This window comes from Pan paniscus, chromosome 20, assembly GCF_029289425.2.
Source record: "Pan paniscus chromosome 20, NHGRI_mPanPan1-v2.0_pri, whole genome shotgun sequence".
NCBI lineage: Eukaryota > Metazoa > Chordata > Mammalia > Primates > Hominidae > Pan > Pan paniscus.
In genome coordinates, this window is record NC_073269.2 from 37,892,311 (window position 1) to 37,919,993 (window position 27,683).

Genomic DNA, 27,683 nt, shown 5'->3' on the forward strand with positions numbered 1-27,683 from the left:
TTTGTTCTGATTTTTGAACACTAGTGTTATTGTTTTAATGGATAAATGGTTAGAATAACAAAAGGGCATTTTCTATTGTTATCAGATACTATTCCTAAATTGGTCAATGAATATAACTTGTAGTGTATTTAGTTTTTGACTCTACTAACAGTTTGATGGCCTAATTTGTATTCTGTGAAAAGGATGTGGACTCCCCTGTAGAGGTCCATGCATTGGTGTGAGGCCAGTGGCTAGACTTCTTTGGTCAGCTTGGTGAGTCAAGGGCTAAGAGATGCACTAGGCACCATGGTTATAGCTGTAGAGTTTGTCATTTCTCCTTTGTCCTTTATCAAAGTTAGTATTTTGTAATTTTGTTCATAACCACCCAAGACAGTTGCTCCTTTGTTTTGAATTGTTATTTACACCACTCTGAGATGCTCTTAGACCTGTTTACCTTTTACATGTTAATGTAACCACTGTTATATAGTGCTAGCTATGCCAGGTGATATAGTTTGGATGTGTCCCCACCCAATTCTCATCTGGAATTGTAGTTCCCATAATCCCCACGTTTCATGGGAGGGACCCAGTGGGAGGTAATTGAATCATGGGGGCAGTTACCCTCATGCTGTTCTTATGATAGTGCGTGAGTTATCATGAGATCCGATGGTTTTATAAGGGGCTTTTCCCCCTTTTGCTAGGCACTTCTCCTTGCTGCTGCCATGTGAAGAAGGACATGTTTGCTTCCTCTTCCTCCATTATTGTAAGTTTCCTGAGGCCTTTCCAACCATACTGATCTCTTTCCTTTATAAATTACCTGGTCTTGGGTATGTCTTTAGTAGCAGCATGAGAATGGTCTAATACACCAGGCATCTTGTAAATATTAAGTCATTTAATCCCTGCAACAACCAATGAGCTAGGTATTATTATTCTCATTATACAGGTTAGGAACTAAGATACAGAGACATTCAGTTCCAAGCTCTAGGCACCATAAAGAGAGGGTCAGAAGTGTTCTTCATCCCAAGTTCCAGATTTTCTGCTCTTTTTAAAATTATTTGTATTGAGATAGAATTCACTTATAAAATGTGCCACTTTAAATATAATATAATTCAGTGAGTTATAGTATATTCACTGTGTTGTGTAGCCATCACTACTAACTAATTCCAGAACATTTCCATTACCCATAAAAGAAATCTTGTACCATGAGCAAAATACTGACCTCACCCCCACATCCCTCACCCCCTATCAATCACTCATTTGCCTTCTCTCTCTATAGATTTGTCTATTCTGGACATTTCATATAAATGGAATCATATGACTGTGGCCTTTTGTGCCTGGCTTCTTTCATCTACCGTAATGCTTTCAGGTTCATCCATATTTTAGCAAGTGTCACTACTTTACTCCTCGCTATAGCTGAATAATATTCCATTGTATGGATATACCACATTTTATTTATCCACTCATCAGCTGATGGACATTTGGATTGTTTCCACTTCGGGGCTAATATGAATAATACCTTTATGAACATTCATATACCCATTTTTGGGTGAACATATGTTTTCAATTCTCTTGGATATTCACTTTGGAGTAAAATTGCTGGGTCATATGGTAAGACTATGTTTAACTTTTTGAGGAACTGCCAAACTGTTTTCCAGAGTGGCTGCACTATTTTATATTTCCACCAGCAATGTATGTGGCAGAATCTGTGCTGTCAAGGGCTGTAATGTATTACTAATCAGCATTTAACTTGAATTTAACTCGTTCAGATATTATTGTGTTTACCCCCACTTTATTTCTGCTTGTATTCGTATGACATCTCCAAACTTTTACCTTCAGACTGGGTCATTCATAGTTAAATATCTCTCTTTAATACAACACCTGCAAAACTTGTGGGTTTTGGACAAGTATAAGATTATTTAACTATTAAATCAAGATTTGTTGCTACAGCAGATATATTTACTCTTACTTTGCTGTATTTATTTTATGCTTTCTCTTTTTAATGTTTTCTTCCTCTTTATTTTTTTCTCTTTTGCTCTATATGAGGTCTGTTTTATTTTTTTCCCATCTGGTAATTTGGACGTAGTACAGTTAGATTATATTTCTGGTCGTGGCTATGTTTTAACTTTATGTAAAATCTTTAAACATGTATTATCAATTATCAGTTTCAGATGTGAAGCAAGATGTTTTAGTATTTTCTACAAAAGATGAAGATTCTGCATACTATCATTATATCTGGCGCCATCCTCATCGCACACTGTTCTCTAAATTGGTATGCTCTGATATTTCTGACCCTACTAATTTTAGCTATATTATAATTATTTCTATATTGTGCAGATTTTCTCCCTAGAATAAGAATATTTTGAGGCTGTCTTGTAATGTTAATTATCGGTGCTATTTGGCTCGGTTCTATGATCAGTCCTTTCATAAAACAGCCTCTTCTTTTGTGGATCTTTTGGTTTGCTAAAATAAAAAAGCAAATGGGTGATACATCCTCTGAGTCCTCGCATGTTGGAGACTTGTTCCTACAGCTTTTACTAAAGACAAACAAGTGGACTGAATATAGTATTCTCAGATCACATGTTTTTCCATCACAAATTTTCTTGACCTATTTTCTCAGACTTTCTGGGATCTGATGTTGCTGAGGAAATTCTGACCAAACCAGGATTTTAAATTTTCTTTGTGATTTGTTTTTCAGACCTGGGTGTTTGTTGGCTTCATCCTTGAATTTTAATAATTTTCACCAGGCATTATTGCATATATTATTCAGAACACAGTAAGCCCAGTCATTTTTGTCAATTTAGTTTTTCCTGCATTTCAGGATGATTTTTGTTGTATAACTGCATGCTATTTTGGTTTCCACTTGTTGTATGCTCTAGGTCGGTCAGCCCACGTGTTGCTATGGCGAGCATGCCCCAGTAGCCTTCCATATATGCCTTCCTTTCTCTCGTGGTTGTTATTTATTTTTCATTTTCCTTTGCATCTTCCAAGATTGTCTAAAGCCTGTTCATACTCCCAGCCCCCGACTCAGGTTTCTGCAGTATTAATTATCTTCTTTGCTACTTCTATTTTGTACATTCTGCACTGGTGTTATTTTTCCCTCAGTTTCTTTCCTCAAACCTGGCAAATGTCTTTTCTTCTCAGTCTGTTCTTTGATCAAGCTTCCTGTACACTTGCAGCTGACCAGCAGAATAATACTGGATAAACATCTCAAAATGGAATTAACATATATACCCTCTGCTTTTTTATTCCCTTTCCCATGTCTTACAATTATGGCGTGTTACGTTGGTTTTTCCATTGGTTACCTTTTAAAGCTTAAGTAATGTACTACTACTTTTATTCCTGTTTCATCTGTATTTGATGGTGGCTTCTAATCCCCCACTGTGTGAAGTCAGGACATCTGTGTCCTTACTCCTCCTTGTACACCTTCCCCCGACACATTTTGATCCTCCAATCAGTCAAGTCTTCCACACGTCCTTCTTAGGGTGACTCTAAAACATGAAAACCATGAATCAGTATTATCACAATGAAACTATTCAGTGCAGGCCAAAAAATGTACCAGAATTCTACCTTCTTCTCGGAAACTCAATGCCATAGACCCTGGAGATTCAGAGAAGAATATTCCTAGCTCAAAAATGAAGTGGAATCTAATTTTTTGCATGAAGTGTTTAAAATAACACAGCAATTTTGTTGGCTTCCTATTGAATATATGACATTCTTGCAGTTTTTTTGTTTTTGTTGTTTTATTTCTGTTTTGTTTTTCTCCTGGAGTTTATAATTGCATTTTTTGGGGGGGTGCTTTTTGCTTTTGTCATATTTATTTTTTTAAAACCTCTTCAGATACTTTTTATTCTATCATATTCTGACATTCGCCTTCCAAATCCCTCTCCTCTATCCCCTACAATAAACCACTTGCCTACTTCAACTGCTGCATGGCTGTCATCCTGGGACCTCAGACCAGTGTCTCCCTGTTTCCTAGATAGATATATATCTTTCTCTTCTTGATTTAGTTCCTCATAGTCCTAGAGACATATCCATACCCCTTTTTAAGGAGGGGCTTGCTTAAACATTACAACATCATGAGAAAGCTACAAGCCAATTTTCCTCAAAAACGTGATAATGCTTTAACAAATACAATCTAGTAATATATACATATATATACATATATATATATACACACACGCATATATATTTGTGTGTATATATATTTGTATGCATGGGAATATATACATATTTTGTATATATATGTATGTGTGTATATATAGATACACTATATATACACTATATATACACACACACTATATATATGTATGTACATATATATGTATGTATATATGTGTCTGTGTGTATATATATATATAATGGGATTTATCCTAGAAATTCAGGATTGCTTAATTGTCAAAAATCCATGTATTTCACAGTGTTAACAAATTAAATAAGAAAAATCATGATCTCAATAGATGCACAAAACAACAAATTCTAACACCTATTCTTGGTAAAAAATAAATAAACAAAACAACAACAACAACAATAAAAATCTCTTAGCAAACAAGAACAGAAGGGAGCTTTCTCAACCTCTGAATTGTGAAATACTTAATGGCAAAACACTGAACATTTTTCTGCTAGGATAAATTAAAAGGCAAGGGCATCAAATATCACCACATGTATGATAAACACTGGTCTAGACAGTAAGACACTGCAAGAAAAGAAAAGAAACTAGTGAAAAGGAAGAAACATAATTGTCTTTATTTGCAGAGAATATGATTATCTGTGTATAAATATTAAAGACTCTACCAAAACAAGCTAGAACTAATATGTGAATCCTTTTGCCAGTGGTGGGTCTTGCTTCCACATTGATGGCTACTGACTGATCAGGGTGGTGGATGCTGAAGGTTGGGGTAGTTGTGGCAATTTCTTAAAATAAGACAACAGTTAAGTTTGTCACATCAATTGACTTTTTCTTACACAAAAGATTTATCTGTAGTATGTGATACTGTTTTATAGCATTTATCTACAGTAGGACTTCTTTCAAAATTAGAGTAAATACTCTCAGACCCTGCCACTAGTTTCTCAACTAAGTTTATGCACTATTCTAAATCCTTTGTTGTCATTTCAACAATATTCACAGCATTTTCACCAGGAATAGATTCTATCTCAAGAAACCACTGTCTTAGCTCAACTGTAAGGAAGCAATTCTTCATCCATTCAATTCTGATCATGAGATTGCAACCAATTCAGTCCCATCTTCAGGCTCCACTTCTAATCTTAGTCCTCTTGCTAGCTCCACCACATCTGCAGTTACTTTCCCCACTGAAGTCTTGAACCCCTCAAAGTCAACTTTTTCCAAACTCCTATTATTGTTCATTTTTTTACTTTCTCCCATGAATTACAAATGTTCTTAATGGCATCTAGGTAGGTGAATCCTTTCCAGAAGGTTTTCAATTTATGTTGCCCAGATCCATCAGAGGAATTACTGTTGACGGCAGCTATTGCCTTACAAAATGTATTTCTTAAATAATAAGACTTGAAAGTTAAAATTACACCTTGATTCATGGCCTGCAGCACTGATGTTGCATTAAACAGGCTGGAAAACAACATCAATTTCTTTGTACATCTCCATCAGAGTTCTCAGGTGAACTAGTGCTTTGTCAATGAGGAGTAATATTTTGAAAACAAAAAATCTTTTTTTTCTGAGTAGTAGGTCTCAACAATGGGTTTAAAATATTCAGTAAACCAGGCTGTAAATGGGTGAGTTGTCGATCATATTTTGTTTTTCCATTTCTAGAGCACAAGCAGAATAGGTTTAGCATAATTCTTAAGGGTCCTAGAATTTTCCGAATAGCTGGTGAGCCTTGGTTTTAACTTAGTGTCACCAGTTGAATTAACCCCTAATGATAGGGTTAGTCTGCCCTTGAAGCTTTGAAGCCAGGCATTGACTTCTCTTCTCCAGCAATGAAAGTCTTAGGGGGCTTATTTTCCCAATAGAAGTCTGTTTTGTCTGCATTTAAAATCTGTGGTTTAATGTTGCCATCTTCATCAATAATCTTAGCTAAATCTTCTGGGTAACTTGATGCAACTTCTTCATCAGCACGTGCTGCTTCACCTTGTACTTTTATGTTATAGAGATGGTTTCTTTCCTTAAGCTTCATGAACCAACCTCTGCTAGTTTCCAACTTTTCTGCAATTTCTTTGTCTCTCTCAGCCTTCATAGTATTAAAGAGAGTTAGGGGATTGCTCTGGATTAGGCTTTGACTTAAGGGAATGTTGTGGCTGGTTTGATCTTCTTACCTGACCACTAAAACTTTCTCCATATCAGCAATAAGTCTGTTTAGCTTTCTTATCATTCACATGTTCACTTGAGTAACACTTTTAATTTCCTTCAAAAACTTTTTCTTTGCATTAACAAATTGGCTTTCTAGTGTAAGAGGCCTAGGTTTCAGCCTATCTATCTCTGCTTTTTGTCTGTCTTCCTCACTGAGCTTAATCATTTCTAGCTTTTTATTTAAAATGAGAGATGCACAACTCTTCCTTTCACTTGAACACTTAGGGGCCATTGTAGGGTAATTAATTGTCCTAACTTCAATATTGCTGTGTCTCAGGAAATATCTAAGCCCAAGGAAAGGGAGAGAGAAGGGGAAATGGCTAGCCAATGGAGAAGCCAGAACACACACAACATTTATGGGTTAAATTCATTGTCATATATGGGTGCAGTTCACGGTGACCTAGAACAATTACAATAATAATATCAAAGATATAATAATAGTGAAAAAGTTTGGAATATTGCAAAAATTACCAAAATGTGACACCAAAACCTGAAGTGAGCACATGCTATTGGAAAAATGGTGCTGATAGACTTACTCAACACAGGGTTGGCACAAACCTTCAATTTGTAAAAAACACAGTATCTCCAAAGCACAATAAAGCAAAGCACAATAAAATCAGGTATGCCTGCACAATAGCCTCAGAAATAGAAACTGCCGGGGAATAAATTTAACAAGATAGGTGCAAGGCCTATAAACTGAAAACTACACAGTATGGCTGTAAGAAAGTAAACAAAAGCTCAACACATGGAGAGAGATGACATATCCATGGATCAGAAGATTCACTAGTATTAAATTATCAATTATCTTCAAATCAACCTATAGATTCATTGCAATGCTAATCAAAATCCCAACAGCAGTTTTGTTGAAATTAGCAAGCATACACATATGTGTGTGTGAACACATACTATATATACATATATACACACATATATACACATATATATACACACATATATACACACATATATATATACATATATATACACATATATATATACACATATATATATACACATATATATATACACATATATATATCTTCCCCCGGCTATATATATATATGTGTGTGTATATGTGTGTGTGTATATGTATATATATATATATATATATAGCCAGGCACAGTGGCTCATGCCTGTAATCCCAGCACTTTGGGAGACTGAGGGCGGGGAGATCATGAGGTCAGGAGTTCAAGACCAGCCTGACTAACATGGAGAAACCCCATCGCTACTAAAAATACAAAAATCAGCTGGGCATGGTGGTTCATGCCTGTAATCCCAGCTACTTGGGAGGCTGAGGCAGGAGAATCATTTAAACCAAGGAGGCAGAGGTTGCAATGAGCGGAGATCACACCCCTGCACTCCAGCCTGGGCAACAAGAGCAAAACTCATCTCAAAAAAATAAAAGTTATATATATGTATACGTACATGTGTACATGTGTATTTACTTATATGGAAACGCAAAGATCCAGATTAGCTAAAGAAATTTGTAAAAGGACAAAGTTAAATAACTCATATTACCTGATTTCAAGCTTACTATAAAGCTGCAGTAGTGAAGACAGTGTGCATTAGTTAAAGGACAGACTTACTGCTTAACAGAATGAAATAAAGAGGTCAGAAATACACCCACTCAAACATGGTCAACTGATTTTTAACAAAAGTACTAAGAAAATCCAGTGAGGAAAGGACAGTCTTTTTAAAAAATGTGCTGGAAAAATTGAACATCCACGTGCAATAAATAAATAAAGGAACTTGACATCACACCAGACACAAGGATTAACTCAAACTAAATTGTAGACCTAAATGTAGGAACTGATTGTGTATATTCTGGAATAAAATATAAAAGAAAGTTATTGTGACCTTAGATTAAGCAAAGATTTCTTAGATACATGAAAAGAAAGACCCCCAAAAAATGATCAATTGTATTTTATTATAATTAAAGACTTTTGTACTTCATAAGACACCATTATGACAATGAAAAAGCAAGCCAGAACTGGGGGGAAATTTTCACAAAACAGTATCTCATAAAAGACTTGTAACCAGGATATATAAAGAACTCATACAATGCAATAAAAAATAAAAATTAGCAAAATTTTTTAATTGTCATTTCACAAAAGAATGTTTAGAGATGGCAAATCAGCATAAGAAAAAATGTGCAATGTCATTAGACATTAGGGAAATGAAAATTAAAATCAAAGTGAAATACCATCATACACCTATTAGAATGGTGTAAAAAATGCCAAGCGCCCAGCCAGAATGGCCATTATTATAAAGTCAAAAACAAATAAATGTTGGTGTGGAGGCTGTGAAAAGGGAACATTTATATACTGTTGGTGGGAATGAAAGTTAGTACAACCTTTATGAAAAACAGTATGAAGATTTCTCAAAGAACTAAAAGTAGATCTACCATTTGATCCAGTAATCCCACTACTGGGCATGTACCCCAAGGAAAAGAAGTCACTGTATCAAAAAGACACCTGGAGGCATTTTTGTTACTGCACAATTCACAACTGAAAAGACATACAATCAATCTAAGTGCCCATCAACCAATGAGTGGATAAAGAAAACATGGTATACACACATCATGGAATACTACTCAGCCATAAAAGGGAATGAAATAATGTATTTAGCAGCAACTTGGATGAAACAGGAGGCCATTATCCTAACTGAAGTAACTCAGGAACAAAAACAACAACAACAAAAAAAACAAATATTGCATGTTCTCACTTATAAGTGGGTGCTAAACTATGGATACCCAAAGGCATACAAAGTTGTATAATGGACATTGGAGACTCAGAAGAGGGGAGGGTCAGAGGGGATGAGAGATGAAAAATTACCTATTTAGTACAATGTCCACTATTTGGGTAATGGGCACACTAAAAGCCCAGACTTCACCACTATACAAATCATCCATGTAACCAAAAACCTCTTGTATTCCTGAAACCATGGAATTAAAAGAAAATTAAATGCCAAATACTGCCCAAAATGTAAAGCAACTGGAATCCTCATCCTTTACTGATGAGAATACAAAGTGGAAAAGCCACTTTGGAAAAGAGTATGATAGTTTCTTATAAAATTAAACATATGCTTCTATGCAGTGCAGCCATTTCAGGCCTAGATATTTACTTAAATGCAAAGGAACATTCATTCACACAAAGACTAGTACACAGATGATCAGGGCATAATATCTCAAAACTGGAAGCAACCCAAACACGCCTCTTCCAGTGATAGAAAAGCGCATTCTCCTATGGTCTTACAATAGAATACTACACAGCAAGAAAAAGGAATGAATTACTCATCCACTAAACAATATGGATGAATCTCAAAAGTGTTACACCAAGGGAAAGAAGCCCCAGAAGACAATATTTGCCATGATTCCATTTCTATGAAATTCTCAGAACAAAAACTAGTAGAAGAAACCTTTTTGGAGTAATGGAACTGTTCTGTGTCATAATCAAGCATGCGTCAAAACTCATCAAATTCCAAGATTAAATATGGAAACTTTGATTCTATGTAAATCTTACTTCCATAAAGCTGATTGATTAAGAGGGTGCTTAGCAGATCAGCTTTCTGAGTCTTCACTGAGTCTTTGCCCTTGGACCAAATTCCACTTTTGAGTAATGGCTAAACTACGCATGGGATTTTCGGTCCCACTATTTCTTCTCCTCCAAATGTTGAAAGCATTGTCTTCTAGCACCCAAGTTTTACTTTTGAAAACTCAAATCACAGTCTGATTCTCATGAGGTGACTTTTTTCTCTTGTTTTAATTTTTATGACAATGATGTTAACAAACCCTTACTGAGAGCTGCAGTGTTCCCAGGCCTGTTCTCCACACCCTACTCCCAGCGCCTTGGGATTGCTGCATGATAAATCCAGCCATAACTTCTTTTTCATTGCTGTTCTGAGAACTCAGAGAACTTCTCCAATATAAAGACTACTATCCTTTGGGGGCGGTTTCTTCTATTGTTTCCTGACCATTTTTTTCTTTCTCAGCATCTTCTGTTTTCTGCTGCTAGTACATCCAATAATAGGGATTAGACCTCTTGGGATTGATCCTTTATTTCTCTTATCTCTCATCTTATAATTTCTCCTCCTTCCAGACCTTTTATTGCTTCTTTTATTTTGGCAATCATTATTTTAATCTCTAAGACATTTTCTGTTTTCTGAGTGATCCTTCTCCCTAGGCTACAATTCTTGTTCTTGAATGTAACCTCTTCTTGAAAGACATTGAATGTGCTTTCGGAACATTTGTTTTATCTTGATCTTACATTGGGCTTTCTCTTTTACCTGCTACACAGACACACACACACACACACACACACACACATCCCTGATGATCCTTGGTTGTCTACTCATAGATAAGAAGGGTGAGGTAGGTGGGTGAGCTTCCTGCAAGGCAAGTTCTCCAAGTGAAGATTCTGCTAAGAGTTCTTTGGGAGGCAGAGAACGGCAGAAAAAAAATTGAATAACAGGTTTTGGATTAGGTGAGGAGGGGGTTGGAAGAGCGGGTAAGTCAGGGGAGGGTGGGGGGAGGAGACACCTGATACCTACCAAAATGAGGAGTTCAGTCAGTCCTATGCATTATCATTCAAACAGAAAGACATAGCCTTTTTCAGGAAATACGTTCTGTTTGTTTGTTTGTTTGTTTGTTTGTTTTCTTGCCTGTGTTTTGGTGTAAGGGTCCCCTTTACCTCTCCCTGAGAAATAAATTCCAGCAACCTGAATTCAACTCAGCATGAAGAAACAGGAAAGGACCATCCTTAGGTTGTACAATGACCTCCAACAAATCCACCCACTTCTAGACCAACTCTACTCCCCTGTTCTCTGGTAGCCAGGTTGTCTCTGAGCCAGGAACCTCTCAGGCCACCTGCCTTCCACCTCCTTGCCAATCTCTTGCTGCACATTCTGGTCCATGCTATTTTTGAATTATTCATGCACAAGCATACCACTATCCACTCTGATTCAGAATACCTTTTCACCCTGGTTGAAGACCTGCTCCCTACTCTCTTATATTTGACTTTCTATAGGATTTTTTTTGTGTATTTGTTTTATCTTTTTTTCTTTTGTTTGTACTTCCATCTGGTCATCACTACTGGATCTAAGAAAAGCAGAGTGTAAACAACTGCACCTTCATTGTTTTAAGGTAAAAGTCCTCTTCACCCTTCATCTTTTTCCCACCAAAACTGCTTCTGCTAATGGAATCCGTATTAATCCGTTTTCACACTGTGGATAAAGACATGCCCAAGACTGGGTAATTTATAAAGAAAAAGAAGTTTAATGAACTCACAGTTCCACATGGCTGGGGAGGCCTCACAGTCATGGCAGAAGGCAAGTCACATCTTACATGGCAGCAGGAAAGAGAGAATGAAAGCCAAGAGAAAGGGGTTTCCCCTTATAAAACCATCCGATCTTATTCACTACCACAAGAACAGTATGGGCGAAACCGCCCCCACGATTCAATTACCTCCCACTGGGTCTCTCCCACAACACATGGGCATTATGGGAGCTACAATTCAAGATGAGATTTGAGTGGGGACACAGCCAAACCATATCAGAATCTACCACCACAGCCCTGTATAGGTCACTATGATAAAACGTGGTGAAAAGTTCTATGAACATTTTAAAGATATTAAAAACATTTATATATTCCTTATAAGTTCTACACATTTGTCAAGCAAATCAAGATGAATTTTATAATAACAAAGATGAATCACATAATCAATTTTTCTATATTCTTACTTAATACGGTTCTTGCTTTGCCAAAGACTGAATGGTCAGTTTTCATTGTTCACTATAATTTTGGTTTTTCCAATAACAACTTTAAAAATTGCTTTATATATTTAGAGGTTGTTAAGTGGGGCATAAAAGTTCATGGTTACTCTAACTTTATAATAAAGTGGATCTTTTATTGAAGTAAGATAACTGTAGTACGTTAAAATTTTTTATTTTACATTTTATTTTCCCAGTACCTAATATTGTCAATGCATCTTTCTTTGGTTTATATATTCTTAGCATGCCCTTGCCTATCCCATTATTCTTACTTTTTCTCTGAAAATTTGGTTTTGTTGTTTCTCCTAAGCAGTAAAAAGCCTCTATTTCTATTTGGTTTTGATCGCTAGAAAAAATGTAATACCACTCATTCATTTAACAAACGTTTTTTGAGCAAATGCTATGTGTTAGATCTCATATTCAAAGGTGGAAAGAACAAAAACTGTGCTAGCCATTATAATTTTTGCACCTTATTTTCTCTACTTAGGTATACAGACGTTTTGGTTTTTAGTTCATTCTTCAAATCCTTACCTTTGGATTAAAAGGAGGAAAGGAAAAATAATAATACATTACTTATTCATTACTTAAAAATAAATTTTCTTAAAAAACTAGAAATACAAGAGAGCTTCCTTAACCTGATAAATAATATTGATTAAAAACATACCTATAGCAAATATATACTCCTAGAGATCATAAATGACAAAAAGCATGCCCAATTTTATTAATTCTACTAAACATTTTAATGGAGGTTCTAACCAGTGCAATAAAGCAAGAAAAATAAATATAAGACACGTCAATTTTGGGGAAAAATATTACCATTATTTACAGATGACATGACTGTACACAAAGAAAATCCAAAAGAATCTATATACAATTAGAATTAACATAGAACCTAGGAAAGGTGCTAAATACCAGGAAATACACAAAAATCAATTTTATTTCTATATACCATCAACAAACAGAAAATAAAATATTAAAAATTAATGCTTGCATTAGCATCAAAGTACAAGAAATATCTAGAAATAAATCTAATAAAAATGTGCAAGACATCTTCACTAAAAACTACAAATTATTATTGAGAGAAACCAAAGGGAAATCTAAATTAATGGAAGATTTGATTTGTAAAGACACAAAGCTTCCCAAATTGCCCTATTGCTCTACAAATGTACTACGATCCCCCAAAAATCTAAGCAGAGGTGTGTGTGTGTGTGTTTATATATAAATTTACAAGATGACTCTTAAATGTTTATGAAAATTCAAAGGGCCTACAACAGCCAAGGAAATTGTAAGGCAGAAAAAAATAATCTGAAAAACTCACATTACCACATATTAAGACTTTTAATAAAGCTATAATAAATAGGTCAGTGTGATATTAGTGCAAAGATAGATCAAAAAACCCCAAGTGAAATAGAAGAAAGAGTTCAGAAACAAAACACACCAATATTCAGCCACCTGATTTATGAAAAATTGACTCCATAGTATAGCCTTTTCAATAAATGGTGCTAAGCTAATTGAATATCTAGAAGAGAAAAAAATTTATCTTGACCCCTATCTCACATCATACACAAAAATCAATTCCAGATGGACTGCAGCTCTAAATGTAAAATGTTAAACAGTAAAACTTTAAGAGAAAAACATCTTGTAAATGTGAGTACACACAAATTCTTTTTTTTTTTTTTTTTTTTTTTGAGATGGAGTTTTGCTGTTGCCAGACTGGAGTGCAGTGGCGCGATCTCGGCTCAGTGCAACCTCCGCCTCCCAGGTTCAAGCGATTCTTCTGCCTCAGCCTCCTGAGTAGCTGGGTCTACAGGTGTGCACCACCACATCCAGCTAATTTTTGTATTTTTAGTAGAGACGGGGTTTCACGGTGTTAGCCAGATGGTCTCTATCTCTTGACCTTGTGAAGTACACACAAATTCTTAATAAGGAGACACACACACCACAAATACGACGAATAAGAAGGCCAACCACAGCATGGTAGAAGAAACACACACACACACATATACACACACACACATCTCCAGCAAAGGTCTTTTATCGAAATATGTATTTGGAACTCTTACTAGTTAATTTGAAAAAAAGATTTTTTAAATAGATAAATGGTCCAAAGACATGAACAGATACTTCACAAAAAGACTTCTAACTGACCAATAAACACATAAAAAAGGCATTTAATGCTGGTCAGGGAAATGTAAAATGTCATCACGGAAGTGTAAATTAAAATTAAAATACAATGCTCTAATCATCACAGTGGCTAAAATTGAAAGAATAGAAAATGTTGATGTATATTGACGAACTGGAACTCTCATGCACCCTTCTTGATGGTGAAAATTGCAATATTTTGGAAAAGTATTTGGCAGTATCTACTGAACCTGACCATCTGTGTATCTTTGCCTGAGCCATTCTACTCCTAAGTGCATATGCAACCAAAATGCACAGATATTTTTAACAAAAAAATGTATTAGCAGATCCATGGCAGTGCCATTCATATTAATCAAACAATGGAAACTCCTGAAATGCCATCAACAGTCGAATGGATAAGGAAATTGTGATGCATCATACAATGGGGTGCCCTCCAGCAGAGAAAACAGAAAATCAACAACTGCCTTCTCCAAAGAAATCTTACAAACATAATGTTGAGGGATAGAATCTGGAAGAATAAATGCATACTCTATGACTCAAAATTATTTTTAACAAGAGTCTGGATAGTGATTACCCCTGGCGGGGGCAGAAACTTCCTTCTTGGGAAGGAAGCAAGAAGTACCCTCTAGGTTTTAGTCATATTCTTCCTATTGATCTACAGTGCTTATTACACAGCTGAGTTCATTGTGTGCAAATTCATTGAGCTGATCGTACAGTCCTTTTCTGTGTGTGTGTTATACTTTCATAAAGTTAAACAAAAATAAATAAAAGACAACTTACCTTTATTTTTATTTATTTATTTATTTTTATTTATTTATTTATGAGACAGAGTCTCGCTCTGTCTCCCAGGTTGGAGTGCAGTGGCACCATCTCAGCTCACTGCAACCTCTGCCTCCCAGGTTCAAGTGATTTTTCTTCCTCAGCCTCCCGAGTAGAGGGGACTACAGGCAAGTGCCACCATGCCCGGCTAATTTTTGTATTTTTGGAAGAGACAGGTTTTCACCATGTTGGCCAGGCTGGTCTCCAACTCCTGACCTCAGGTGATCTGCCTGCCTCGGCCTCCCAAAATGCTGGGATTACAGAAATGAGCCACCGCGCCTGGCCAGCTTACCTTTATTTTTATAATTGTTGGTTCTACATGAACTGAACACAGGAGATACTATTTTTAGATCATCTTTGTAAAATGAGAATATGAATATTGTTCTTCTCCACCCTTTTTAGCTTTCTTCATTAGAAATACTTAGGCCCAAACTATTGTCATTTTTAGCAATTGTTATTTTATGTATTGCGCATTATTTTGCATTTTGTGTAATAGCCACGTTGACCCCAATTATATAGACTTAAACATTTAGCTGGATTTCTGTTCTTATTTTAGACTTTTTATAGCTCATACTCTCTATTCCTGACTTACAGATTTTGATTCACCTCCCATTTAATCGGGAAACATCTTTCGAGCGGCTGTTATAGAAAGAATAGCTGATTCATGATTTTTGTCATATTTGATAGGATTGGTCTTTCTTCTACCTCCTTATTTAACACTTGTTTTCTGCTTATTACTTGTGGGTTTGTTTTTTGTTTGTTTGTTGGTTGGTTGGTTGGTTTTGAGACAGAGCCTTGCTCTGTGGCCTAGGCTGGAGTGCAGTGGCACAATCTCTGCTCACTGCAAGCTCCGCCTCCTGGGTTCACGCCATTCTCCTGCCTCAGCCTCCCGAATAGCTGGGACTACAGGCGCCCGCCACCACTCCTGGCTAATTTTTTGTATTTTTAGTAGAGACGGGGTTTCACCGTGTTAGCCAGGATGGTCCCGATCTCCTGACCTCGTGATGCACCCGCCTCGGCCTCCCAAAGGGCTGGGATTACAGGAGTGAGCCACAGCGCCCGGCACTTGTGGGTATTTTTTTAAACTTTTGTTTGTGGACCTAGTTTCGTTTGCTCTTTTCAAAATAATTAGTAATATGGAAATTAAGCATCTTATTACTATACTCACATGGTTGGACTAAAATTTTGAGAAAATATATTTTTTCCTACTTATCAACATTGAAAATGTACAATATCTCTCTACTCACCCTTATGTAAAATGATAAATTCTGTGAACGTCTTATGTAAAATGATAATTCTGTGTACCCTCTTAATACCATACACTCTGTATTCCCAATCTTAGTCGATATATATGGAATTTAAATATTTCCACTAAATAACTTATTTTTCTCCTTTGCCATAAACTCCATAGTCATATTTAACACAATTATTCTGAATAAATATTGTTTCCTTTTTAGTGCTTTGTGCCATTTCATTTTCACTACATCTTCCCATTTCTTGAGTTCTGTATTATTTACATGCCCTTCATTCAGCTGGAGCACTTCTTTGAGTTTTTTTAAATGAAGAGCACGTGGGTGGTATACTTCCTAAGTACTTTCATATTTCAAAATCTGCAAGGTTGTCTCGGGAATGATAGTCTGAGAGGATGTAAAATTGTGTTTTCAATTAAAAATAACCTTTTATTATTACAAAGGCAGTATATGTACACAGTAGAAAATTAGAAAATATAGATAAGTAAAAGTAAGATAATAAAACCACCATATTTCCACTACTTAAGAGATTACCACTGTTAACACTCAGATGATGTCCTCTCAGATCTATTGCTATGCACATAGATGTACATTTTATCAAAGTGAGATTATACTGTGTACATTGTTTTGCAACGTGCTTTTATTCAATAAATAAATGTCTACTTGTCCATGGCATTAAACTGTAATATCATTGGTATGGTTTGGCTATGTCCTGACACAAATCTCATCTTGAATTGTAGCTTCCATAATTCCCACATGTTGGGGGAGGGATCTGGTGGGGGATAATTGAATCATGGGGGTGGTTTCCCCCATACTATTCTTATGGCACTGAATAAGTCTCATGAAATCTGATGGTTTTATAAGGGGTTTCCTTTTTCACTTGGCTCCCATTCTCTCTCTTGCCTGCTGCCATGTAAAATGTGCCTTTTGCCTTCTGCCATGATTGTGAGGCTTCCCCAGCCACATGGAACTGTGAGTCCTTTAAACCTGTCTTCCTTTATAAATTACCCAGCCTCAGGTGTGTCTTTATCAGCAGTGTGAGAATGGACTAATACAACCATTAAATGCCCATGCTGTACTCAAATTTCCCCAATTGTCTTTTAAAGTGAGTTTGCCCAAAATAGATACAATCTGGGTGGCTATTCCCTTATTTTATGTTGATCTGGAACAAGCCCTTTTTCACGATGATGGTTGTTGAAAAGAGTGGGACAAATGCTCATCTTCTAGATTTTTCTACTCAGCTCTTTCTGTACCATTATTTAGAAGCAATCATCTTTCTGCAAATCTCTATATTCTGCCTGGCCTCCTGTCATTTAGCATCGCAGAAGCAAATTCAGATAGCAACTTAATTTCTGCCCCTTCTTCCTGACTTGTATTGTCTACTCTTGAACTTCAAAAATGTCATGGAGCACTATCTCCATGGGGAGCTGTTCATTAATTATGACTGGTTCTCAGGTAGTCAGTGAGCTTTCATCTAAAAGCTAAAGTTTTTATTGAGCTCAAATACTTTTTTTTTGTTTTTTTGGTCTGCTCTGCTATTTCCTTCTGGAATTTCTAGCGCATGTGATTTGAATTTTCTGGACTTACCTCCTGAGCTTGTCTCCTTCCTGTTCTTTGATTCATTTTCATCTCTTTTCTCTGAGTTATAAGAAAGCATCTTCCAGTTCATGGATCTGGGAATGAACACAAGGGTGGAATTCTCAGTGTTAACACATGACTCAAGGGCACGCGTATTAGCAACTCCAAGCAGCATCCGTTGAGTTCTTCCCTGAATCAGGTTCTAGTCTGCACACTCTACAAGGATCACCTCAATCAATCATCACATCAAACCTATTAGGCGAGGATTCTCACTAAACCCATTTTACAGATGATGAAACTGAGACACCTAGGGGATACATAACTTGCCCAATTACATGGCTAATAAGTAGTTAGCCTGGGATTCAAACCCAGGCTTCTCCTCGCTCTCCGCACTGCTGGGAACCTGGATTGGTCCCACCCCGCCTGTCTCACAGCCCTATTGCCCCCACCCCTTGTTAGTGGGCTCCTACTTAACTCCTTTCCAGGTAAATTGTTCATATGAATGCTGCCAATGATGGACAGGCACGTCACTGGTCTGCTGCTTTGAGCTCTACATTTCATAGAAATGTTGTCAAACTGTTGTAATGTGACTGGCTACCTTCCCTGATTTCCAGTGTGGACACAGATTTTCCCCTATATACATTCCCTTGGATATTTCCATGGAAAACCTCATGCTTAGTGTACCTTTAGAGGTTTCTTTATCTCCCCTACCAAAATGCAAGCCAGCATGACTGTCCATTCCTATTCCCCATCACTCTCATTTATCCTCTTTGGTTTTGCAAGAAATTGACCCATATAATGCATTCACTGTGGCCTTGCCTCACAGCCCAGCACCATACTGTCCAAGTGAAATGCCCTTTCCCTCATCCTCCCCATTGAAAATCCTTATCAACCTTCCATGCGCAGCTCAAATGCCAACTGGCCCTTAAAGCGCTCCTTCACCCCATTCCATGTCCTGTGTCCTCTCCTTCCTCAGATGTCCCTTAGGAACCTCTACTCCCCAGTGGCCTGCTCTCAGTCAGGATCCCAGCACCAAACAGATGGTACATCCCCGGGAAGATAATCCAGAGAGAGTTTATGCACAAAGGGGTAGACTACAAAGTGATAAGTGTCTGTTGTCTGGACCTAACAGAAAGAGAGAAGAAGTCGTCCCTGGGGCCTGGAAGGAGAGAATCCTGCATTGTTTTGAGAATGGCAGAGACTTTCGGTCCAGGAAGAAACTACCCCAAGGCCATTGCAGAGGGAGAGACACTCAGCCAATGAAATACTCTCACCTCAGTCCCTCTCTTCCTCCCTCCAGGCTCTTGCCAGGGTTCCCCTTTGTCAGAAAGCAACCAGAGGGCATGTGGCCCAGGACCCCTTGATATAATCATGCACATCAGCCACCTGGGGCTGAGAACAGGGAGGAGAAAGGAAAGGGGTGAGTGCTGACAGGCAAAGGAAGGTATCAGCTACAGACTCTGCCACTTGCATTGTTCATGGTAATCATTTACATCTTAACTTTCCCTCCAGCTCTTGAGGGTGGGCAATATGGCTCTGCATTTCAGTACCCCAGTGTCTAGCACGGCAGTGGGTATGCAGCCTGAGCTCAGTGAAGTTGCTTCCTCACTCATGACGGAAGCAGTCACGTTATGACTTCCTCATTTGTTTTGTTATTCTAGAGGTGGAAAAGGGTGGCCTGAGTCATCTTAACTCCATTCTTGTGGGACTGTGAATTCTGTGGGATTAGGGGGTTGGGGGATTCTGGTGAGGCCATGGACAGATTCTTTGCAACATGTATGCCTAGCCCTTTGGATGTGAAACCCTGCAGCTGGCGTCACCTGTGTTGCACTCTGAATGGGTGAGCCAACCCAGGCTCCACCATCTGTACCAGGCACAGGGAGCACCAGCAACCAGCCACTGCCTTGTGTCATCCTTGTATTCCTTCATCAATCGATGTGTTCGTTCATTTGTTAAGCACTCATTCAGCAGCTACTACGTACAGCAAGGGTTCCAAACCCATATGGCGTCATGGGAAACCATTCCCCACTCTTCTGGTAACAAACCTCACACATAATCCAGGCCTAATAGTGCTCATGAGAAGGTGAGAGAATGGGAACAAAAAGGAAAGGGATGGGCCTGAAGGAGCACAGCTAATAAGCAGCAAAGCACAGCTTGAGAGCTGAGTACATGCTAGCACACTGCCCAGACACACATCTCAGGGCCCCTGGAATAAAGGTGACTGTGTTCACATCAGAGTGAATGTGTTAATGAGAAGAAAGAGGGCCTGGCACAGCAACTCATTGCTCTAATCAAAGCACTTTGGGAGGCTGAGGTGGAAGGATCACTTGAGCCCAGGAGTTCAAGACCAGCCTGGGCAACATAGCAAGATCCTTGTCTCTATAAAAACCTCCAAAAATTAGCTGAGCATACTGGCATGTGCCTTGTAGTCCCAGTGACTCAGGAGGCTCAGGCAGGAGGATCACTTATCAAGTGAGGTTGAAGCTGCAGTGAGTCGTGATTGCCTGCCACCTGGGGTGATCATATAATTTGTTGTGTCAACTGGACCACTTTGCAGGCAGAGAGGTGTGTGGTTATACCACGAAAACAAGCATTTACCTTCACTGACCCAGACCAGTCAGTGTGTATGGCCTCCCTACCAGAAGGGCCAGGCATACATGTTGCAAAGAATCTGTCCATGGCCTCACCAGAATCCCACAATCAATGGGAACACCAAGAAGGAAGTTAAGATGACTCAGGCCACCCTTTTCCACCTCTAAAATAACACACACAGAAAAAGGTCATATCATGACTGCTCCGTCACTCAACGCAACCTCACTCAGTCCAGGCAGCACACCCACCACCATGTTAGGCACTGGGTACAGACACTTCAGCCTGGGCGACAAAGTGAGACACTGTCTCTAAAAAAAATAAAAGACAGAGAGGAAAGAAGTCCTCCATTCTGGTGTTCGTGCATGGCCCCTGTAAGACTGGATAACTGGGGAGCCGAGGCGGGCGGATCACAAGGTCAGGAGATTGAGACCATCCTGGCTAACACGGTGAAACCCCGTCTCTACTAAAAATACAAAAAATTAGCCGGGCGTGGTGGCGGTCACCTGTAGTCCCAGCTACTCGGAAGGCTGAGGCAGGAGAATGGCGTGAACCCGGGAGGCGGGGCTTGCAGTGAGCCGAGATGGCGCCACTGCACTCCAGCCTGGGCGACAGAGCAAGACTCAGTCTCAAAAAAAAAAAAAAAAAAAAAGACTGGATAAGGTCCTTGGCTTTTCTCAGTTTCATGATGTGACCACATCATGTGAGCTTGTGGCAGTGGAAATACGTGGTCAGGGATGTGCGGCATCCAAGCAGGGGGAAGGGAGCATTCCCATGGCCAACCCACCCACACAGCCTCCACCCAATGGCATCCCAGCTTGGAAACTGACTTTGGAAACACAACATGTGAGACTGTGATTTTGATTAGAATGACATGGATATGAGACGGCTACATTTTTTCCCAAGGAAAAACTCTCTCCAAACAAAGGGTGAAAGAGAATCATTGTTTACTTGTGCTCCATTCTTCTTAATTTCTGATATTCTTTTAGACAACTGCCAAGTCCATGCAGAAACAGCTCTTCTGATGTAATAAATGTAGACTTTGATCTGACACTCACCAAAGCCATTCCGAAGAATTTCAGAGCAGAACAACTTGAGCAACAAGTCATAAAATAGATGTGAGCCTTGACTTTATTTTTTTTAATTTACCAATAAACTAGGTCTCAAGAGTTAAAATGAGCTTTTTTCCCCAGAAGTAAACACTTGTACACACTTTAAGTGACATTTTTTATAACATTCCTTGTTTTTTAGGATGAGCATAGAGTTAATACCCAGGAGCAAACGCATCACTGTTACTGTCCTTAGAACATGTACTGATCACGGCCTTGGCTGCACACAGATAACCCTGAAACAGACTCTTTGATCTCACTCCTCCCAGTCTGTAACTTTTTTTTTTTTTTTTGAGACAGAGTCTCACTCTGTTGCCCAGGCTGGAGTGCAATGGTGCAATCTCAGCTCACCACAACCTCCACCTCCCAGGTTCAAGCGATTCTCCTGCTTCAGCCTCCTGAGTAGCTGGGATTAGAGGCACGCGCCAGCATGCCCAGCTAATTTTGCATTTTTAGTAGAGATGGGGTTTCTCCATGTTGGTCAGGCTGGTCTCGAACTACTGACCTCAGGTGATCAGCCCACCTTGGCCTCCCAAAGTGCTGGGATTACAGGCTTGAGCCACCATGCCCAGACCCCAATCTGTAACTTTAAGTAGGGTTTCCAAGTCACCTGGGCCAATGCCTAAAATGCCTGCCACTTGGGGTGCATATAATTTATTGTGCCAACCAGGCCACTTTGCAGATGGAGAGGGGTGTTATTCGCCAGGAAAACAAGCATTTACCTTGAATAGCCCAGACCAGTCAGCGTGTTCCACCATCCCCCCCTGAAAAAAAGATGGCTACATCAGCGTTGTGTGTATTTCCACCAACCTGGTGGAGACCTCTTTATTCAGGGTAATGATACAGGAAAAAGGGCAGGGAGCGGTGTCCCGTGTGGGCCAGCAGTAGCCTCAGGTCCCCCCACTCCAGGGAAAGCAGAGCAATTGCAGAGTCCCAGAGACTGTGCCTGGGACCCCCACACGTGGGAAGACCCACCCATATTCCCTGGCATTCATCACTCGGTCAGTTTCCCTAAACACTGACCCAAAACCCACTCTTGCAACAATATTTATGAGCATACTTTCTCTCTCTCTTGCTTTTTGACATCAATTAAACGAAGTATTGGCTGCAACTAGTTTGTCCAGAAGTTTCTATGTCAGCGAATGATCTGGGTAAGGAGATGACTGGATAACTCTTCACCTTCATTTTCAGCTGAGAAAATGCCAGCTTACCATACGGGTCACATTCCTGGGGCCCTTGGCTAGGAAAGAGTGGCTCCATTTTGCACACCTCCCACTGTTTCTCAGTGTCTACAATGCTCAAATATGTGCAAAAGAGTAACACTGTTATTCACATCATAATGGATACTAACAATAGTAGCTATTATGCGTGAAGCACCCATGCTGGACCAAGCTTTGTACCAGGCACTTACTTATAACACTCTCATACCCCGATAATGAAGGTATATCAATCTCCAGCCTACAGAGAAGGACACTGAGGTTCAGAGAGGCTAACTGTCTTGCTCAAGGTCACACAGCTCGGCAGTGCTGGTGTCGACTTCCCCCAGAATCTGACAAAAGGTGAGAAATTTCAAGTCACACATTTGCCTTTAAAAATCAGTTTGCCTCCCAAGTAGCCTTGCAGATCACTGCTATTGGTGACCAGACTTTATGCAGGAGACGAGAAAACAGGTTTATGTCTTTCTCTGTCCCTGAACATTGGGGAGTGAGTTGGTAAAAGAGCATGTACCCTAAAGAGTACAGCGTTTTTATTCTGCCATCAATGAGTGTGCTCTTTAAAATATCCCATTTATTCACCAACATGGTACTGGATAGGTCAAAATGCAAAACTAAGGAAGACAGCACAGGAACAATATATTTTTAGTGCCTTTTAATTGAAGTAATAATGAGAACTGTATCCACAGCATGCTCCAGCAGGTTTGCAAGATGTAGGTGCTCTGCCTAGATCCTCTGTGGACACTGCATACCTGAGGGCTAGACACGTTCTGATCATGCCTGCTAAGCCCCAAATCGCAAAGGTTCCCCAAGTACCAGCAACTTGGAGGAAAACCTGGGAAGAACCTGGGTGATATCCTTAGCAGAATTTTCTGGGTTCCAACAACTGGGTTAGCAGAATTTTCTGGGTTTCTCTATTTCCCTTCCATTCCTCCTCTCTGAATGAGAGATCCTACGGAGTGAATATTTAAGGCTGACGTTTTCCACCCAGTGTGCTCCTGCAGCTTAGAAATGGACATCACGGCTTGAAAGACCAGGGAAAATAAACATAGGGCCGAATTGAATGACTCCTGGCGTGAGTCAACATGGATGCCCCATCCTCCCATTCTGAGCACAAAGGGTGCTTAAAACTTTAATGAATTGAACTCTATGAGTAAGGGATGTTAATCATTTTAATTACCCAGCAGCTTGAAATCAGATATAACAGTCCAATAATGTATCTTTAAACGAATACCACCCTGCCCTATAAAAAATCCCTTCCAAACCATTCTAATAATTTCTATTTATCTTTTCTGACGTTAACTGTTATCCAGCCCAGCCGGCCAACAGACAGCCTTCCCCTCACATTTGGTTTAAATGCAATGCCGTCTAGTTTTTCAATATCATTAGCGTCCCCCTGGTGGGCAGAGAGCAAGGCGGTGGCACCGGTCACACTTCACTGCTTTATCTCATATGACAAAGAGCGATGATACGCTTCAATCCAGGCCAGCCCGGCAGAGGGGAAGGTGGCCGCACAGAACTCCCCCTGCTGCCAAGAAACGCCCTCCGTGTGACTTACTAACAGCATGAAGGGGCAGACAAATAGATTTTCCTCTATATTTATAACCAGCATCATTCTTCCTTTCAGGGCGTTCAGTGCAGGTAGCTGTTTTATATGAAATGAACAATCTTTATAGACGTACCAGAGCCATAACAAGCCTGATTTTCAGCGAAGCTGAGGTATATAACTCTTACTGAATTGTCAGGCTACTTGCTCAACAAATCAAGCCTAACTTATGATGTTTGCAGTGTAATTTTTATTCCTGTTTGACTAGCCAACTACCCAGTGGTAATAGGATGTTAGGAAGGGCAGTGGCGATGTTTGTGCATGCCGTGATTGATAGGCCGACTCGGCATTTTTCATTTATATCTCCAGATTCCAAATCAGTTAAGTTTAGGAAAAATGAAACAAAGTGGCAAGAAAAATGTTTGCAGATTGCAGACCGGCGCTCCCGCCGATCTCAGTTCAGCCCACATCTGCCGGGATTGTCTGGAAACATTAAGATATCTAAATGAAAATCAATACTATATGTGCCAGGCATTTACTACCAGGAACAAGCATCAAGAGACCTGAGCTAATCAGACTTCCAGCTTGTGCCTCAGCCCTAGACTGAACCCCAGGGGTGTCCTAATTGCCCAGACTAATCATAGAAGAGTTAAATTTATAACCAAGAAAGACATCTTGTTTTTCTTACCAGTCATCATTTAGGAGCGGAAAGGCTCACCTGTGAAGTGGGTGCCAGATGTACAGTGGGAGCCCCCATTCAAGAGAGGATGGCTTCTCACCTGTCAGGGGAAAGGAAAGACAAATTTACTGTCAGCAGTAAAACCAGTCAGGCTCATTGAAGCCCCAGGTGGGAGAGTATTCCATCAGCTCAAACACGCACTGCAGTTCTCATTGAAACTCTCCCCACTTAACCCCCGTGTTCTGGAACATGAAAGCCCCGTGCACACTTTGATCCATGGCCTGGTTTTTATTTTAAGGAAACTGCTCAGAAAAGCAACTGGCATCAGTGACGTTAAAAATATATGTATCTGTTTCTCCCTGAGTTCCACTCTGGGCTTTTTTGTCCCTTGGAGTCTCCAGAGGAGCTAATAACACTTGGCGACATGTATCTCCCTAATATACTGTACAAACAAGTCACTGATATTATTCACACTCCAACAAACTACAAAGTCACACAATAGCAATTGGACGAGCCCACACTATACTGCTGAAAAACCATAATGTATCAGGGGACTGGATTCCTAATATTTGCATTCTAGATGCCAACCGTGAGCATATTTTGTACTATTTTCAACAAATTACACCAAAATATGCAAAATGTTTATAAGGCTCCATCTTCTATTTTTGGCTCCGATATATTTGCAACTTAATAGTCCTTTAGAGATTTGTTTGTCTCCTTGGGAGAAATAGAAAAGTGGGAAATGAAAAAAGCAGAAAGAGAGAGGGAGAAAAGAAACGAAGACACTTTGTTCACGCAAGTTGAGTTCCGCAAGTTTTTCGTAAAGAGTGGAGCCACTCTCCCTGGAGACCTTCTTCGACAAGAGATTTAATAACATTATTTGGATTCCTTGTGTCCCAGATTTCAGATGTATTTTTAATGCATGTGTCTTGAAACAAAACAACCATTGTCAAATGCTGTATCCTCTTCTCACCAGTTTAAATGGCTTCCTAGACAGCACGATTCTGGGAGCATCTTGAAGGTGGTGATCAATGAAAAACTGCGCCTTGCTCTCTGTGGCTTCCCAAGGATGTTCACCCCTTACCATAGAAGGTTTGTTAGCTCTCTTCCCAGGAAAGGTGTCTCTGGTCCTTGTGATGTGAACGATGACAGCCTCTTGCCTTCTGTTCCATCATCATTGCCTCCACGCTCTAGCAACTGGGTGCAGGCACACATCTGTCTTTCTTGTCTTCAACCCTGCGATATCACCATCCCTGACTGCACTGTGCCTGTGTAGGATTAGGGCTGATCTGTTGAGCAGAATCCAGGATAGGGGAGATTAAAATGTACATGGGTTGAAGAGGGCAGCAGTTTTCCTGATGCTGGATTACACAGCCAAGTTGAAAACTTTTCAATCCAGCTTCTCCCACTGGAAAAGGTGTCAGACAAAAAACTAATTTTTTTCTAACATTATGCCTAATGAGCTTAACCTAACTTAACCTAGAGATTGGGTCTCATGCCCTTGGTTCCTAGAACCAGTTTTCCTAACAAGACTGAAGCTTCAGCCGAATTCATTACTTACTCAGAATGAATAAAGCCAGAGGAAAAGATATTTCAGGAACAAATCTGTGTTCTTAGCTGGGCTTCAAGGTAAAAAAAAAACAAGTGAAAAAGAGTGCCTGGCTTCCCATGTCTTTGTACACACAGTAGGCCCTCAAAATGCATGTGTAGGTTGGATAAACCAACAACACATGGTGGATGAACTGGGAAGTCACTTGAGTTGGACATACACTCAAAAAAAGGTAAAGAGACCAGGCACGGTGGCTCACGCCTGTAATCCCAATGCGTTGGGAGGCCTAGCAGGGGACCACGCTGGGGGACGAGGGTGGGGGGATAGCTTGAACCTAGGAGTTAAAGACCAGCCTGGGCAACATGGCGAAACCCTATCTCTAAAAATTTTAAAAATTAGCCAGGCACAGTGGCACATGCCTGTAGTCCCAGCTACTCAGGAAGCTGAGACCGGAGGATTGCTTGAGCCCAGGAGATGGAGGCTGCAGTGAGCTATGATCATGCTGCTGGAATCCAGCCTGGGCAACAGATAGAGACCCTGACTCAAAGAAAAAAAAGAAGAGGTACAGAAGCATATTCAAATGGAGAGACTGAGGCAGAAAGGAGCCTCAGAGCACATCAGGCTTCAGGCTTTCCTCTAGGAACACTCCACTGCTCTGCACACCAAGCTTGGAATCAGAGGCAGCCAGACCTTGATTTGCCCCCAGGACAAAAGCCAACAGCTGACGGCTGCTGGGCAGGATGACTTCAAACTCATTCCTCAGCCAAACAGGGCCTCTCAGGAAAGCAGGCTTGACAAAACTAGGTGTGGCTCTCAACTCAGGGGAGCTGAAGCCTTCACAAGCCCTACGTCCTGTGTCCCAGCTCCACAGTCCTCATGGGACCTGCTCCTGTGGCCAGGCTCACGTGCACAGGGGTTGCTGTGAAATAGCCTGGGTGGTGAGAAAACTCCTGGGGTCTCAGCTAGAAACGCTGACTGGGGTTGCAGCTTTTCCAGCTGTTTTGATGGCCAGGCTGGGAAACCTGCTAGAGGCCAGGGAGCAAGGCAGGGCCACCCAGACAAAACAGTCAGTGGAGATCTCACCCAGGGAGCCCAGACAATTCACAACAGAAACAGAGCTGCTGCTTCCTGAGGGCTTTCCACGTGC

The 27,683-nt window shown here is 39.8% G+C and overlaps 1 long non-coding RNA gene across 3 annotated transcripts in view; it reads right to left on the minus strand.

The window, feature by feature from the left end:
- Positions 1-26,276, minus strand: part of LOC106634104 (uncharacterized) — an 87,799-nt gene extending 61,523 nt beyond the window's left edge. Inside the window, exons 1-5 of one of the 3 annotated variants that reach the window (XR_008622004.2) lie at positions 25,961-26,097; positions 25,027-25,087; positions 22,960-23,097; positions 17,860-17,945; positions 3,279-3,464 (exon numbers count right to left, since the gene is read on the minus strand). This is a non-coding gene — a long non-coding RNA (uncharacterized LOC106634104). Of the gene's footprint in view, positions 1-484; positions 3,465-17,859; positions 17,946-22,959; positions 23,098-25,026; positions 25,165-25,960 lie in introns of those variants that run through there. The other 2 variants (XR_008622006.2, XR_008622005.2) reach the window with 2 other exon arrangements.
- Positions 26,277-27,683: the final 1,407 nt, after the last annotated feature.